Below are 18,769 nucleotides of genomic sequence, written 5' to 3'. Positions count from 1 at the left end.
TGGGCCAGATCCAGCTACAGGACTGTTAGGGTGACAGACTCTGATCACTGCCCCGGGACCATGGCTGGAGGACTCGCCCACCACAGAGCATCCACACGCCAGGATGGCAGGCTTGGGCCTCAAACTTGCCCCGGTTCCGGTGTCAGCGAAAATGGAGGGAGTCTGGCCCGCCGGAGGATCTTCCTCTCTCCCATCAGACTGGAGGCTGTGGAGGCTCCCGGACAGGTTTGTCCCTGTCCTTTCCCTGTTTGTGGTTAAGTTGCATTTGCCCCCACATGTGTGGGTGGGTGGGACGGCGTGGGCACAGGGAGATTCCAAAATGGGGATCTGTGTTTATTAGGGAGGATCCCTGGGAGGAGCTTCTGGAATTTCTCTTTCCCTGTGGTTGGATATGAGCTATCCCTAGGGAGAAGCTGCAACACTGGACTTGCAGCCGCCTCCACACAAGGTGGTGCTTAGGGAGATGCCCTCAAACAGTCTGTCCGTGTGGCAGCAGGGCTGGGATGCAGGGTCCTGGGTTCTGCAGGTCAGCTAGGAGCCTGGTAGAAATGCACATTTTTTAGGCCGTAGCACAGACCTACCACATTAGACACTCACTCTGTTGTAACATGATCCCCAGGTGACTGGGATATGGGCTGGAGTCTGAGAATCCCTGTCCCCAACTACAGGTCTCAAACCCTGATTTTGGAAAACTTGCCTAGAACCCCACCGAGCTTCTGTTTATGTGGGTAATATCTACCTGTATTTACCCACACTAGACATCAAAGCTAAGAGATTTTAAATTTGGTCTGTCAGTGGATATGAAATAACAAAAAGAAGCCCATAGTTTTCATGGAAAATACCTAGCTTTTCAAAATTAGAAAAAAGTTAGGAAAGTGGTATTGTTTCATATATTTTGCAAACCTCTTCAGTGTTTGGTTTTATGAGAAGATAGCTGGATTTGCACTGGGATTTTTATATTCAGTACGTCTTGACATCACATGTCTTAAAGCTTCTGGAAAACTCCACTGTACATACGTAAGAGAATGAGAAAGAAAAAGGCAAATAGCATCTTAGCGTCATTATAGAAATAGTTTTGACCTCATGTCCCTGGAAGGGTCCCAAGGACCTTCACTTTGAGAAGTGCACCTCACCATCCACCTAGAGGAGGAGGTATGGGCCTCAAGGTCAGGTAGTGGTAGTTTTTTCACGTACAGAGTAGTTTTGAACTGTGTCTTGAGCCTTGTGAATGTCAGTTTAGGAGACTCAGGATTATGTTATCCTCTAAGAAGAGAGTTTTGTTGTTTTGATTTCCCAGCAGACCGTGTACCTGCTTGGGCTCAAACAGCAAGTTCTGTCTCTTGGGCAAAAGCCTAAAGCATTTCTGGAGTCTGTTGTGTATGTGCAGGGCTTGGGGGAGAGAGACTAGGATAGAGTTTACTCACAGAACGTGGGGCTTGCCCCCTCCCACCCTTTCCTTTCTGAGATCCCCCTGAACCCTGCAGCTGAGGTTGCCCCAAACTCAGTCCTCTGGTTTTTCATACCAGGAAGATTACTTGGTTCCTTTTGACATTTTTGCTGCCCCACAGATTGCAGGTTTCAGCCTGTCCTTGGGCCCAAACCCCCTAAAAATCTCACCCTCACGTGATATCATCATGTCGTTGAGTGTCCACCTGATTTTGTGTACTCCCTCGCCTCAGATGCCTGTGTACGTTTTTTTTGTTTTTTGTTTTGTTTTGTTTTGTTTTTTGGTGTTTTGTTCTGTCTAGTTCTTACCTGCAGGAGGGTTAGGTGGTTCTAGGGCAGAGGATAGGCACGGGACTTGGGGCAGAGGGATCTTCTCAAGCACCCAGGTTCCCTCCTCCTCAGTCCCCTCTCGGGTCCTACCAAGAAGGAAGAATACTAATGTAGAGTCTATGAATTAAATGGTTGGTACATGGGTGCCCTTCTCTTTTTAGCTTCTTCCCTTCCTATGGCAAGAGGGGTGAGCAGACCCAGGCCAGCTCCTTTAGCTGACTTGGGCAATATCTGTTTCTTTCCAATTGCTCTTCAGCTTCTGGCTGGGCATCTGACATGGGATGTCTGTCCCCATTGAGGCCAAGGATTGCTCAGCACTAAGTACTGGGACCCCAAATCCTTTCTTGTGCTACCCCTTCTCTCTCGTTACATTCCTCTTGGTGGTGGGTTTGTACTGGATCAACTTTTGCCCCCCCCCACTCCCTTGAGGCCTCATTAGCTGAGGGAAAAGGCTATTAGCTTCCTGGAGTTCTCTGTTTTGGAGTTGGAGGGCAAAACAACAGCTCATAGTTTTACTGTGATGCCATAGCATCTATCAGTACCCCTGTGTCACCATCAATGTCAAGTGGAGTCCTCGGTGAAACTTGGCAGGGGTGGGCCTTCTCACAGGCCGTACCCCAAAACCACAGGACCAGAATGGCTGAGGCACAGAGTACAGAGTCTCTTCCCAGGCCGTCCATGCAGAGGTGGTTGTGACAGACCCACATATGGGAGAGAAAGCCCCAGGTTGAGAAGGGGCCACATGCCTTTCAGGCACCTTCTGGGTGATGGGCGTAGCATAAAGCTGGGCTTACTGGGCTGCTCAGGCTTCCTGTCACACCTGTCTCCTCTGCTGGGCTGGTGGGCCCTCAGCTTCTAGGAGCTCTTTTTCTGAGCATAAAGCTCACTAGGGTCTTGGTGCCTAGTGTCCTATTTCCTTTCTCAGACTTAACATGCTCAGAAGGAAAGTCAGAAAGGTTAGTTCTGCTTCAGATCCTTGCACACCACCTGAAAAGGGTCTGCAACACCTTTCAGCATGACCCCGGTTCTGGTCTAAATGACCCCCTCCCCATATAACCTCTCCCCACATTCTCTACCAGACAGGGATCCCACTATCACCTTGGCCCCCTCTCTCAGGGATGATCACATGCCTGCTTCACTGATGACCTGACCTCATCTCCATCTAAAACTTGCTGTGTTCACTGTACCAGTCAGGGGCCCCCCACAGGGGACCATGGCATACACAGCCTGGACCATTTAAGGAAAATTTGATAAAGGAACTTTTAGAAAGGGTTGGTTTAGGGTTTAAAGACGAATCGACAGAGGACTGTGACTGGGAACAGAAGTGAATATTAACTGAAATCTGGAGTGGGAACTCAATGGAGGCAGCCACTTGGTCAGAACTCTGGCCTGTGGTCCGGAGGCACAGCCAACACGTGGGCCACCAGCAGAGAGAAAGGCAGGGAAAGACTCTCCACCAACACTCTCCCCATGTCTTCTGACCTCCTGCAGTCGACTGCCACTGGCTTACCTCAACAGAAGCCAACAGGCAAAGCCACTCATTGAAGCAATACACAGAGGCCAAACTTCTGGCCACGGGGTGGGGTGATGAAGGGAGATGGGTACGGGTATGGAGGAGCAAAGAAAACGTTGTCCAAGTAACTCTCCATCTTGTCCTACCTTCTTTCTTTACTGACTCAGGGAAGAGGAACAGGGTGACTGTTTTGTTCCAAGGGAAGCAGCATAGTATAACGAACACACATTTATGGTTTTATATTACTTACCTGCTGGGTGATCCTAAGCAAACAATGTAATCTATATGCATTTCAGTTTTCACATCCGCAAAGTAGTGTGTATTTTATAGGGCTTTTATGAGGCTGTTGTGGTGGGTATAAAGCCCATAGGGTGAGGCCTATCCCACCGGAAACCTCAATGAATGGCTCATATCCTTAAGAGGCCCATCTTTCCCCGTGTGCTCGTCATTGTATCCGTATTTTCTCTTGCTTTTGCAGCTTCCCTCTCTCTGAGGTGTCTTTCCCTTTTGTCAGCAAACATGTGCAGTCACTCCTCTTCCTAATTCCACTTTTGTTCCATTCACAAAAGTAAGTGAGGTGATGGACATTTTCCTAGAGCTGACATTCCTAGAGGACCCGAAGCCAGTGTGGTGTGTAGCCTTGGACCAGCAGCAGGTCCTTCCCCCTGAACTCCCCCAAGGGGCTACAACCAGCACCTTGCCTCAACTGTCTGGTTGGCTCAGGCTGCAGGAGCCTCATTGAAGGATGATGTTAATTGGCAAAGGCATCACCAAGATTGAGTGGCCATTCCAAACAGGTCTGGTACTGTTGAGTTTTCCCTTAGAGGAGGGTAAAAGACAGATCTGGAAAATACTGTCTGTCTCTGGGTGTAATTAATTATGAAGCATGCATGTGTATGGTTTATTGGACTTTTCCAGTTCTGGCCTAGGTGGAAATGACAGTCAGGCCCTAGGATCCAGAAGAGGTCTCTTACTGGTGATGTAGTAAGAAAGTCACAGCTCGTAGGTGGACTTCTGACCACCACCAGGGTTGGCAGCAGGCAGATATTACTAACTGTCAACCCCCAGGTGCCCTTTGTAGTAGTTACCTAGGGCTACCATGACACTATGCAACAGACTGGGGGGCTCAAACAGCAGAAATAGGTTGTCTTATAGATCTGGAACTTGAAGTCCAAAATCAGTTGTTAGCAGGGTTGGTTCTGAGGACTGTGAGGGAGGGACTTGGCCCAGGCCTCTCTCGTTGATTTGTAGATGGCCATTTCCTCCCCCGATCTCTTCACATTGTCTTTCCTGGATGTATGTCTTTGTGTCCAAATTTCCCCTTTTTTTATGAGAACATCACTCATCCTGGATTGGAGCTTACCCTAATGACCTCATTTACCTCTTTCAAGACCCTATCTCCAGATAAGGTCACATTCTCGGGTACGAGGGGGTTGGGCCTTCAACATATGAATCTGGGTGGCGGAGGGTAACTCTTCAACTGTAATAAGCTATCATGGTTCTTGAGTCAATGGAGGCTCATAAAAATAATTTTATCTAGAAGATTCTCAAGTTGGCCACATCTCCATAGTTAATATTCTAAACCATTTTCTTGTCTAGGGCAAACTCCTTTCCCATGCTCCCTTGTGATTTTTTTTTTTTTTTTCTGGCTAGTGTCTCTAGATGCCAAATGGATTAAAGAATTTACATGCCATACAGGGATGTTGGCCACGCTGGTCTCTTCCCTTTGCACCAGTCAGAGCAAGTCCTTGGGCATCTTCAAATGAACTCACAGTTAGAGAACTCAGGGTTTCAGCCTGGACCTGCCTGTTTCTGAATCTGCTTCTGTCACATCCTTGGGTAATACAGTCTGAGAGCCCTTATTTGTCTTGTCAACACAGACCAGGGAAAGAACGTTAAACTTCAGCTCTCTCAACCCTGTCTTTTCCATCTCTTGTCCTGTACCTCATGTCCAGAATCTCAGGGTATGGCTGGTACCTACCCCAGGGCGGCATGAAGAAAATACTTTTTCTTTTCAGCACTTCAACATGTTCGGATTGATTCTCTAGCCCCAGGCTGTTGAATCCACAGCTGTTCCGTGGCAGAAACCTAATATTTGTCCAAGGCTCAGAGGTAAGAGGGCCTCAGAAGCAGTGGGGAGAGGATGGGCATTCAGCTCCCACAACTAGCCTCTGGAGAGAACTGTGTGCTAGAAGCTGAGCAAGATGCTTGAGAGAGAGGAGCTCTCTGCCTCAAGGGACCCATAGTTGTTGTGAGAGACTTTTGTTGACCAGGAGGAGATTCAAGCTGAGGGGCCTGGAAAGGCACTAAGCTGGATGTATGGGCCTGCCTGGACTAAACCGTTTGTTTCTTGTCTAAGAGACAGATCTCACAGATTCTTGAGACTAAATAACCCAGACTCTGGAATGTATTGATGCTGTTCTCTTATATGGTTTTCCATTTATTAGGCCCTTACGGTCAGACTGGTGATGGAGTTCCTCCTGAAGGGATTGAAAACACATACCACCCATCATCCAGGGCAAGACATGATTTAGAAGGTAGGCTGTAGACTGGGGAAAAGGCAAAGCTTTCCTTCCTTCCAGCATCCATTGGACCCTGGCTCAGAGCCGTGGAGGGATCCTGACTTAGATGTGGATGGGGCAGTGGGGACCTCAACCAGCCAAAAGGAACCTGCTCAGTTATTAGTAAAAGAGGCAACGGAATGAGAGACCCAAGGATGGGGGTGACTGTACCGTGATTGACTTCTGTTCCTCTATATTACACTTTCCTCTCATTGTTCCTGATACTTCGGTAAAATCTCAAAGTTGTAGTTTGGCTCCTGTATTATTGCAGGTAGTAAGAGGAAGGGTGGGTCCCCCGTCATGGAGAAATCAACAGATGAGGGCAGAGGGTTGTCTGAAGCCAAGGAGTGATGGAAGCAGGGGTTAGAGGCACCAGAGGCTCTGTGTGCTCGGATACCAGCCCATGATGGGGCCCCTGAGCCATCAGCCAGGGACAGATGGAAGGGGCTATTTCCTGACGGAAGAGCTGGTAGAATACATTTCACTGTGGTTCCAGTTCCACACGTGAGCCATCAGTTCAGCCTGAGACACCCTGTGCAACAGGTCCACACAGATGTGAGGACAATGCAGATGCATTGGGGATGGTGGTTCAGAGCCTAGGAGTTTGACCACCAAGAGTGCCTCAGAGCTTTGGGTGTGGAATCAGACAGCTTGCCTAGAGGGCCATTGGCACTATTTGCTGGCTGTGAGATCATGGGTAAGTTAATTTTGCTAAGGCTTGGTTTCTTTATATAACATAGTGATGGTGATAGTACCTTGTAGGATTCTTGGGGCACCTAGGTGGCTCAGTCGGTTGGGGGCCCGACTCTTAGTTTCAGCTCAGGACATGATCTCAGGATCGTGGGATTGAGCCCTTTGTTGGACTCCATCTTCAGACAGGAGTCTGCTAAGTATTCTGTCTCTCCCTCTGCCCTTCCTCCTGCCACTTTCTCCCTCTCTCAAACAAACAAACAAATAAATAAATAAAATCTTAAAAAAAGAAAAGAAAAAGAAAAACCACACTCCCTTCCCCACCACTGCTGAGTTTCTATCCATGTAGTGTTTAGAGTATAGTAAGCCCTCAAATGAGATCACAATATGATCTCTCTTACATGGGAAGTTTAAAATATATATACATACAGGGATGCCTGGGTGGCTCAGTCGGTTAAGCGTCTGCCTTCGGCTCGGGTCATGATCCCCGTGTCCTGGGATTGAGTCCCACATCGGGCTCCCTGCATGACAGGGAACCTGCTTCTCCCTCTGCCTCTCTGCCTGCCTGTGTGCTCTCTCTCCAACAAATAAATAAAAATAAAATCTTTAAAAAAATAAATAAAGGGGCACCTGGGTGGCTCAGTGGGTTAGAGCCTCTGCCTTCGGCTCAGGTCATGATCCCAGGGTTCTGGGATCGAGCCCCACATCAGGCTCTCTGCTCAGCAGGGAGCCTGCTTCCTCCTCTCTCTCTGCCTGCCTCTCTGCCTACTTGTGATCTCTGTCAAATAAGTAAATAAAATCTTTAAATAAATAAATAAATAAAAGTATATACATACATACTTGAGCTCATAGATACAGAAAACCCATTGATGGTTGCCAGAGGCAGGGCTTGCAAGCAATGAGCAGAAGGTGCAAGAAGTGGGTAAGCTGTGTTGTTGTTGTTTTTTTTTAGTCCAAATAAATAGAATAAAAATAAATAGATAAATATGAGTAAACCAAGCTAATATGCTGCTAAATAAGATACCTATTTTCTTACCTTCCAAGTATACTTTCATAGAAAAAGAAAGTGTCTTACAAATGTCTTTATATCCCATACTAGGGTATACATTATTTAGCAATACATTGAAATACTATTTGTTAACTATGTTGTAGTATTAATAATTTCAGTTTAGCATCCTGTGATTTTTAAAAATTCTTAGTCATCAGAAAACAATAGGAAAAATCTAAGATCAAAGTAAATTGGGAAAATAGGAAGGCAGGGGAGGGGCACTGATAACCGTTTAAATATTATTGGCTTGTTCCTAACCAGACACAGGTAAAGATAGTGAACGGCTGTGGGACAGACTGTAGAAAATGGGTATTTCCGTGAAAAACAAAACCCAACCAGAAGTCTGCTATCAGAGAAGCAAAGTGGTTCTGAATAAAATGGTAAAGGAGAAGGAAATTTTGCAAGTCGGGCAAATAAGATCAAAGCATCCAATTTTCTGATAGTTACGGAAAAATATATTCAATTATTCAACAATCTGAAGGTATCCCTTGTGAGTAAAATGCTAACGGGATAAACATTTGTTCCTTACAGTTTTGATTCTGCACCACAGGGAAAAGATGGGGCTATTGGAGGGTGTTTGAGTGGTGTGTCCAGCTGTGAACCAGGACCAGACCCTAGAGATGCCAATTGTACAGGCTGATCACCCACTCAGTTTTTTTTCACACTCTTCCCCTCACTGCTTGTCTTTCCTTCTCCTTTGTTAGCAAAAGGGGCGACAAATGGCTTTGGAGATGAAATTGGTCGATTTTGTGTAAAATGCTAACCTGAATTTTACGTATATATAGTTGGGGATTAAGAAAATCTCTTAATTTAAATAGAGATTGGGTATTCCTTGAAGGTTTCACTTATTCATGTATTTTACGCCTGAACAAACTACTTTCCATCTGTTTGTATATTTATCCCTTGCAATAAGATGTTGGCAAATAGTACCAGAAATACACTGGAAAAAAACATTTTCTTTTCAGGAAACATGAGAGTATGCGATGACGAGCAAATCATTTTAATGATACTTTACACATTAAATTCTTGATTATTTCTATCGCTAGATGATAAACTCAGGTATTCCTGATTCAAAGCAGCAAATTGTGGCCTGATAATAGACATGGGGTTTGTTTTGTTTTCCTCAAAGATATTTATTTTGTGTAATTCATGCCAGAGCTGCCTCATTTTTTTTCTCTGTAATCACTATGGACTGGTTAGTACTATCTGAACAGGGATTAAAATGTTCTGGCTTCATAACTTTATGAATGACTTTATAAATGACTGGCTTCATAACTTTCCAGTTTATGGTGTGGGTAAAATTTTGTTTTATTAAAATATATTTATATTGATGATAAGAGTTTGATAGTCTTCCCAGCAATAAAAGATAACTTTGAAGGGTGCCTGGGTGACTTAGTCAGTTAAGCGCCCAACTCTTAATCTTGGCTCAGGTCCTGATCTCATGGTCATGAGTTCGAGCCCCATGTTGGACTCCATGCTGGGTGTGGAGTGGAGCCTACTTTAAAAAAAAAAAAAGTTTGAAAGTAATGGGGACAAAAGAGATAACAAGGCTTATTATTCCTTGGGTGGCATTTGGGGAGGAAAGCAAAGGGCAAATGAGGGCATGTATGAGAAGGCAGGGAAGGGCATCTGTGTGGGGTCTTCAGTACAAGCATACTTGGAGGGGACATAAGGCACACACATTGGGATTCGAATGGCCAGAGGTGGTCTCTTCATGCTTCTCTGGCAATTTGGCCGACTTCCCCTGAGGTGGAGAGCATCTCACCTACTTTGTCGCCCAGACATGCCACTTTGGAGCCAGGAGATGTTGTCACTTACCTGAGTGTCCTTTTAGACAGCCCCCACCAGCCATCTGGATGAGCTGGAGTGGATTCTGCATTGGAAAAATCTTGCCTCGCTTTTCAAATTCCGGTAGCACAACCTTGCCATTATTCTACAGGTCGGAATGGGAAGAGCAATTAGGGAGTGAGAGAATGAGGCAGGGCTGTAGCCTGAGAGAGCAGAGAAATTAGCAATTCATTATTGGATGGAAACTGTGACAAGGGGATTTTGAGAGTGGCAGTACCCTCGCTGAGACAGCCAGGCTCTAGAAGATTCTGGCAAGGCTTTAATGAGCCATTTCCTAATTCAGCCCAACTAAAGGCTCCTGCTGTTTTAGGAAATGGTCTGGTGCTCTTTCCCTGTCATCTTAGAGCCCCTGCCATCCGGAGCCCTCTGGTGTGGATGTGATGTTTGTAGGGCCCATCTGCAGAGACTCTCTGTTTGCTTCCCGAGTAATCAGTTCCCCCGAGTGCCCTCAGCCAAGCAGCGCTGGGGGTCTGTGAGTGGGTCCTCCATGACGTCTGCTCCGCAGGAGCACTGAATGGGCTCCTCACACCTGCCTGGATCACAGGAGAGCCTGACAGAAAAGCCTGCCGTGGGATGCCTGCATTGGCCCAGTCACATTCTGGGAGCCCATGCAGAAGTGATCATTATGGAAAAAGAATTAAAAAAAAAAAAAAAAAGAATAGCTAACATTAATTGTGGAGTGGCAACTGCTGACCTGACTGGACTTCCTGCTACAGCTGAGGGACTCTTCTAGGCATTCTACATGTTAGTACGTTACTTAGTCTTCATGGAATTTCTGCATGATAGGTAGACCTATTAATTCCATTTTGCAGATGAGGAAACTGAGACCATGGGAGGGTCTTTTTAAATTATTAGTTAATTTATTTATCAGAATGAGAGAGAGAACATAAGCAGAGGGAGCAGCCTGCAGAGGGAGAAGCAGGCTCTCGGATGAGCAGCGAGCCCGATGCAGGACTTAATCCCAAGACCCTGGCATCGTGACCTGAGTTGAGGGCAAACGCTTAATTGACTGAGCCACCCAGGTGTCCCCAGACCATGGGAGTTTAAGTAACTTGCCTGAAGTCACTCAGCTGATAGAGGGGTAGAGCCAGGGTTTGAACTCAGGCAGAACATCTCTGGGTCCTTGCTCCTCGCTACTACATTGAACTTCATCTAGTTTTCCCTTGGGTGAGTACAACAGGTAGCTGTCTGGTTCCACTGGTTGGTTGCTTTAGTCTAAGTTCTGTACAGAATCTGACTCCGACTTGATTTTAGGGGGCTTCAATGGAAAGCTGTGTCTTTCTCTGTGAAGCCTGATTCCTTACCCTGATATGCAATTCAATTACCCACTCCTTAAAATATAATTGGAATGGTTTGGAGATCACTCACACTCACTGTTCAGTGTTTAAACCGAATTAACTTTTTATCTGGAGTCTGCATAGATTTTTACAGGAATCAATGCAGCCACTTGAGGAATTGGGTGGGACTATTGCCCAAGAGACCATGATTCCTTTCCCTCTGGCTATGGTGATTTTATCTTCTTTATTTTACCCATAGGTGAATAGTGATGACTGATATTGTTGAAAATGTTGAACTAGGCAGCACTGCCTTGTTATAGAAAAATTATAAAGCTCTGTTTCTTAGTTATATTATTCTCCATATTCTTCTGAAATTTAGACATTGAAAAATTATATATATATATATATATAACACAAACAGGTTCTATTAGAGCATTACGTTGATATGGACAGAGGTAGGGGCTACATATATCCCAAAGTTGAAGATCTGAGAAGATAGTAGTATGATGAAAGAAATTATATGAACCCCTCAGACAGTTCCAGAAAACAGATTATGGGAAAAGGACAAGTTCTCACAAATTCCACGTATCACTTCTGAAAGGATGGTTGGATGGGTGGATAGATGGATGGATGGCCAGGCAAGCAGATAGACAAACTAGGACAAGAATAAGTTAGCAAATGGGGAAGGGAGTGCATTTCAGGTATGTATCAATAAGATAATGCTCTTCTTTGTGACTCTGTGAAGCTATGGTCACCCTCACAAGTTCTTGGATAGGGAGAGATTTAAGTCCAATGTCCCCACAGTCCCTTTGCCTTGGACAAGGTCCAGAGGTCTACATAAACTGCCATGACATCTTGGCTTCAGTCTAGTAAGGTAGCTCTTTTCGTTCTCTATCTGGGGCAAGGAATGGGAGATGATTTCTATCAAACCAGGAGAAGTTTATCTTCCAGTGCTCCAGACAGCCGAAGGATGCTGAGCCCTTGGGGACAAGGCAGTTGCTTGAGGTGCAGACACAGCATATTCCTCTTAGAGAACCAGCACTGTTTCTTTCTCAGAGATTAAGAGCCAAAACAAAGATACACAGTGTCCCCAGATGACAAGAGCCAGTGTTGTAAAGATGTCAACACTCCCTAATTTTTCTAAAAGTTCAGTGAATTCCAAGTCAAAAACCCCACAGGATATTTCATAGAAGACATCACACTGACTACAAAGTTTATATGGAAGAGAAACTGTTTTTAAAAAAGAAAGAATTATTCAAAAAGAACAGAAGTACACTTGACCTAACATGTATCAAAATATACAACAAATATAGAGTAATTAAAAGAGAAGAAATTAATGAATGGGTTATTGGGATAAAACAGATAAATGTATGTGGAAGAGTTTAGCTTATGGGAAAGATGCAATTTCACACAAGTAGTCAAAGGATGAGCTATGTTCCCCTCAAATGGAGAGCTAGTTGTCCCAACACCATTGATTTAATACAGTTAGACCTGCCCCAGCTCCCCACCCCAGCACCCAAATATTACTGAGAGGTACTAGAGGGCAGTTAAGATAATGATGGTCTTTGAGGAAAATGACTGAAAATATTTCTTCAAGATTTTATTTATTTATTTATTTATTTATTTATTTATTTATTTATTTAAGAGAGAGAGCGAGTATGTGAGCAGGAGGAGGGGCAGAGGGAAAGAGAAAATCTCAAGCAGACTCTGGGCTGAGCGTGAGCCCAATACAGGACTAAGTCCCACAACCCTGAGATCGTAACCGGAGCCAAAATCGAGATTCCAGTGCTTAACTAACTGAGCCACCCAGGAGCCCCATGACTGAAAATATTTTGACAAACCTTAGAGTAAGTTAGGTCTTCTAGGTAGGAAATCAGGGCCAAAAGTTAAAGAAAAAAAAAAAAACTATTAATGCATGTGTAAAATGAATTTAAACTCTGGATGCAAACGGCATTTGAAGGGAAGTTTAAAAAATAAGCAACATGCTTTCAACTTGCTGAATGTTGAACATTTTCAGAATAAAATTTGGCAACAATAAACAACAGACCAGAAGAAAACAAGGTAACTTATAGGCAGGATTAATATTCAGAATATATAAAAAGCACCTGTAAATGCCAAACATTGAAAAACTGACAAAGAATAAAGAGAAGCAGTTAAGAAGAAAGGCCAACAGAGTATAAACATATGAAAAGTTGTTCCATTTGACTAGTAATCAGGGAAATGAAAATTAAATCAACAATTAGCTAACATTTCTTAGCCATTAGATTGGAAATAATTAAACATATTGATCATATTCTGTTTTGTTAAGGAAACAGACCCTGTCACTCACTCTTCTGTGCAGTGTTCATTAGGAAGCCTCTGGGAGGGCAGTTTGACAGTACTACAAACATCTTAAATGTACACACTCATTAATCCAGAAATTTTGTGTCTCTGTTGTATTCCAAAGAAAGACATGTTTTCTTCAAGATTCTTGTCAAGACAGTGGGAAAAACGCCCATCTTTATAGGAATAAATAAACTGTTGATATATACAAACTGTGGTCATTAGTAAGAATGTGGAGAGATATATGTACTGACCAGTGTTTCCAAGGCATTTTTATCTGTCTGTAAGAAAGGAGAGTCAGAGAACCACTCTTAGAACACGATTCCCATTTTATGAAGGGAAAACAAAAATACGTGCTTTGCATAGAAGCATGACTGGAAGGATGGCCATCAGAGCATCTCATTTCTCTCTGTCTCTTCCCCTCCCCTTCCCCCAAAGCTAGTAGTTCAGCCACCTCTCCCTGACCCCTTTACACACGCACACACAATGCACTCACACACACACACACACACGCACGCACGCATGCATGCCACATACAGAATTATGTCCTAATTCCATCCTAAACTCTCTTCCCGACTCTGCCTGCTCATAGCACCCTGTGCCTCATCTCCATCCCAGCTGTACATTCAGACGATTTTCCTTCACTGGTCTACAGAAGACAGGACAATGTGTTACATGCTGTGCTCTGTATATGGGACTGGCCCCAAAGCCCAGCACTGTGCTCAGCACACAACAGGCACTCAATGAATGTGCATTGAATGACAACTCCCACGTAAAAGGCAACATTGAAATACATTAATACATTGCTAGTTAATACATAAACATATTAACATCCATGTATCAAATGACTAACTGGAGGAGAATAAGAAACTTGCATGTGACCAGGTGTTGGGCTGTTTCCTGGGCAGCCCTCCTCCGAGAAAGTGTGTGCATTGTTGTGCTTTCTTCAGTGTGCCATGAGGAGAGGTCAGCTGCTTGCCCTTCCTTCATGTGGACACGACTTCGGTCTTCAGCTACTGGGCTTTGCGCGCCTCTGATAAGTGGAATCACAGATGGGAACAGACCGGGCTGGAGGGAGAAGTTCTCTTTTATGGTTTATCGAGCTGAATACTGGCACCTCCATTTTTATTTTAAAAAAGAAAAAAAAAAATGCAAGCAAAGATAATGTGGAGTTTGGGTTCCAAAACACAGATAAACGGTGGAAGTTATGCAGCTCTCCTGTAAACACAGATAATGTGGTGTGACCAGAGAAACCCCGAATCTCAGGGGTGGAATGAATCCAAGAGGTTATCCATTCCAGTGAAATTACATTTGTTATAACGTAGAAGGCAGATGATCACTTATCGGTGTGGGTGAGTTTTCAGAGAGGGGTAAAGCGACGTGTGGGTGCTGGGAGCAAGTTGGGACTGGTAGAACTTGGGGATGAACTCTGGAAAACGAGCCGCCTTGGCTTGGTCTTGATCTTCACACCTGCCTTTTGTCATGTCTGCATGTGTTTCCAGCAGGCATTATGCCAGCCCTGAGAGCGTACCCCCTGCCTCCTGGCAGGAATGAGGCCGGACCACCACACAGGGTCACTGCTTGTGCTGGGACTGCCCGCATCCAGCTTGTCGCCCGGATCCCTGGAAATCTGTGAGTTGCCTGGTTCTCCCGTGCAAGGCCAGGCCGGGATGTAGTAAACAATCAGAGAAAGTATATTGAATTGATAATATTAGATGGGTTTTTTTTTTTTAAGATTTTATTTATTTATTTGACAGACAGAGATCACGAGTAGGCAGAGAAGCCGGCAGAGAGAGGGGAGGAGGAAGCAGGCTCCCTGCTGAGCAGAGAGCCTGATGCAGGGCTCGATCCCAGGACCCTGGGATCATGACCTGAGCCAAAGGCAGAGGCTTTAAGCCGCTGAGCCACCCAGGCGCCCCTGGATGCTTTTTTTAAACCCCACTTAGAAACAAGAAGATTGTTCTTTATTTGAAAATGGTAAGAGGGTTTGGAAGATGGGGAGAAAGACAGAAAGTGTGAATATCTATTTTAGCTCTGAATTACTCTTCAGGATTTGGTGTATGAGTTATAACCCTGCTTGGTAAATAAGACTGGACACCTAGGGGCTCCATGGAAAGCGAGTCTTAAGTTCACTGTTACTCTACTCTTAGGGGATTATTGTATGTCAGTAGCTTCCCTCTGGGAGGGAATGGGTAGACCAGAAGGCAGGGAAGCAAAAAAGTGACTCCATGTTTTTCTGTTATGCATCCTGTATTCTTGCTCGATAAACTTTCTTCAGTTTTGTGGTTCTTCCCACAATCTTATTCTCTGGGACTTCCCTCCATCCATGCAGAGCCCGTTGAAAGGGCAGGACGGGCCAGTGAGTAGTGACAGCCAGGCTATTGGGAGAGGAGCTGGACAGGAGTCCCTGGAGGTGAAGAACAAGGAGGAAAGAGCCCCGCATGGTTGTATGCAGTGACTTGCCAAGGGGCACCTGTGAAATCGCCTCCCTGTGATGAATGCCGTTGAAGGGGTCCTCATTTCATTGGACGTCTTTTCCTCACTATCCGTCATCTCTGACTAGGACAGTTTTTGTCTCATGAAAATCAGCCCTGTTTTGGAGTGGGGTGTGTGTGCGCGCGCGCTCCCATCTTCTGCCCCCAGAAGTTCAGCTGCCGATCTGTTCAGGCTTCTGTGGGTTCTCTTCCAGAAAAGACACATGCCCCTGACTAGATCGGATCATTTTTGGTGTTCTATAAAAGCAAGGCTCCCCAGGGACGTGTGAAGCAGAGCTTGTGGAGCCCCACATTTTGAGGGATGTTCTATCTAAAACAAGGTCACTTGGAATACAAATCCTATTCTTATCTGTCCTCCTCTGGCCAGGTGTATTTAGCCTGTTCCCAGTAGCATATTTATACTCTAAGGGACTTCGACTGTTAGGTCCAGTCCTCTCCTTGATCCAGGAAGAAACCAAGGCCCAAGAAGGTCAAGCGATGTACTTTCCCAGGGCCTCAGAGGGATCTAGGACAAAGGTAGAGTGGACCTCAGCTGTCCAGAAGTGTGAAGCCCCACAACACCCCACCTTCCTCAGGCAGTCTCCATATCTTGCTAACGCTCAGTCATCCCCAGGCTGCGACAGGCCCCACTTGCCCAACTGAATCTAAATGAGACCTACTTGCTTTCATTGCCAATGAAGTTTTTCCATATGGTCCTTTATATAATTGGTCCTCGGCTAGAAGAGAAAATGTATGCTGGTGTCAGGGGGTAAACCCTCTGACTGTTCCAAAGTTAGCTTTCTGCCCACTGCATTTTCCAGCTGCAGAGCCAAGTAAATCTAGGACAAATGCGCTCATGAATCACTGATGGGGTTTGTAAAGAAGGATGTTTCCAGGACCTCAGAGGCCTGGCTTAAGAAATGCAAGTCGTTTTAGAAAAAGAGAAAGACTGCTGCTTTTCAAACCAATGCTTTGTCCACCCTCTGAGTCGCTGACCCACAAGCACAATATTAGCTCGAACAAACACGATCCACTCAGCTTCACCTGGCTTGCCATTGCAAATCCCTGACCAGCGGCGTGTCATATTTGAGGAGCAACACTGTCTGGAGGCAGAAGGCCAGACGACAAAAGAATAGGAATAATAAGCTGAAGAGAAGCCAGCAAGGCAGGAGAGAGAGACAGACGCTCTGTAATGGCCAGGAGTGCTGGAGCCACGGGCAAGAAGTTCAAGTACATCACTAAATCCCATCTCCCTGCCATGTTTCTCCCCACAGCACAGGTGCGTGTTGCTGTGAGAGTGTGGGCTGAAAAGGCCAAAAGGAAGGAGCTGAATTCCCCGAACTCAGCTTGTAAATCCCTGGGATGAAGAAAGCAAGGCTTTGGAAATGGAAGATAATCGGCCATGCAAGAAACATGGGGACTGCGTTGAATCCTGTGCTTGGAGCCTCTGCTGGGTCCTTCTGAAGGAAGCAGGTAATACCTGTGGTGGTGGGGGCCAGGGGTCCTCCTAAACCCTCCCAGCTCTGCGGCACACTGCGCTGTACAGGTAGTGAAGACATTGTGGGCTCAGTGCCTTCCCTGGTGTTGGACTGGGTGCTCTTTCTATGCGTGAGGCACTCATTGGTTCTTCTCCAGAAACCTCGGAGGAAGGTTATTATCCCTGTCTTCTAAATGAAGACGTGGAACAGTACAGAGTTAAAAATCACCCCCAGTGCACACGTGTATAAAGGAGAAAAGCCTAGATTCAAACTAAGGTCTCTCTGGCCCTGGAACCCACAGTCTAAATCATTGGGCTGCTTATCTCTTGCATTATGTTTGCTCTATAAGAACTTGCCAACCCTTTTGGCAGTCTTGCTTGGGTGCTGCCTGAGGAATTGAGAGGGCCCAGGCTTTCTGGCCACCTTGACAGGCAGGTATGATGCTCTGGGGTGAGCTATTTCTTCTTTCCTTCCTTTCTCATCTCTCCTTCCCTTTGTCTTCTTTACTTTCTTCTTCCCATTCCTTTTTTTTTTTTCTGCCCTCTACACCTGTTGACCCTCCCCCTTGACCCAAGCAGTAATATTGAAAGGGGTATTTTCTTCCCTGTGTCAAGAGGTTTCCTATTTTGGGACAAAGATAGTACTCTCTCTTTCTGTAATTTGACACTCTTTGCTTATCAGAACCTTCTTTTGAGGATCTAATGTTTACAGGGAAGTGTAAATGGTTGATGAGTCTCATAAAGGGGGTTCCAAGAATTACCCATAACCTGGATGGCTCAGTTGGTTAAACATCTACCTTTGGCTCAGGTCATGGTCCCAGGGTCCTAGAATCAAGTCCTAAATCAGACTCTCTGCTCAATGGGGAGCCTGCTTCTCCCTCTGCCCCTGCCTACTTTTGCACTCACTCACTCTCTCTGTCAAAGGAATAAATCAAATCTTAAAAAGAAATACCACCAAAAGGCCAAGACCACAGAAGAAATCAGATCATAGCAGAGGTTAAGTCACCAAGGAAAGGAGCCAGTCACCAAGAAGAACTGAGGTGTCATTGCAGTGGGGAAGGGTGTGGGGGGAGAAGAGGTGGGTGGTAGACTGAGTACAGGAGACTCCGCAGTTGACTTTGAAACCACCAGCTAGCAATACTCTTCCTTCTCCCAAGGCGGTCTGCTGCAGCCCAGCCCGGGAAATGGCCACATTGTCTTCTTTCTGTGCCCTTCCTGCCATCTTTAGCTGATCTGGATTCCTGCTTCGTGTCCTGCCTCACCTGCCATGACTGATTTATCCAGACCCTGGATGAGGAGTTCTGTGGACACATACCTCTCTCCTCCTCCTTCATCACCACGAGAAAGTGTATAGGGGAATCACACCTAGAAAAGGACACTCCCAGAGGTAGTCTCCGAATATGTAGCTTCTCGTTCCCAGGGTGAGCAGAGAGGCTCAGGGAACTGCCATCACAACCCATATGCAATTACAAAACAGGCAGAGCCACTGAGGATCGCCTTTCCCCATGCCTGTGTTTCATTAGCTCAGCTCCAAATGCCTTAACTAGAACAGACAAAGGCTCATTAAAATATCATGTTGGATGGGATGTAACTCTCAGAATAACGTTAACATCAAACAAGCAATGGGGAGGCAGTGTTGCTCTGGTCTTGCAAGTGAGGAGGTATTTTGCAAGGTAAGCACTCTTCTTACCAATGGGGTTTGGATGCCCGTTGGAGAGAAATGATTATGGATGAAGAGGCCATTTCTGTGAGGATCAGAGCTCCGTGTTGACTCAACCCAGGC

The sequence above is a fragment of the Mustela erminea genome, chromosome 3 (genome assembly GCF_009829155.1).
Source record: "Mustela erminea isolate mMusErm1 chromosome 3, mMusErm1.Pri, whole genome shotgun sequence".
Classification (NCBI taxonomy): Eukaryota; Metazoa; Chordata; class Mammalia; order Carnivora; family Mustelidae; genus Mustela; species Mustela erminea.
Note: the sequence above shows the minus strand (reverse complement) of the source record.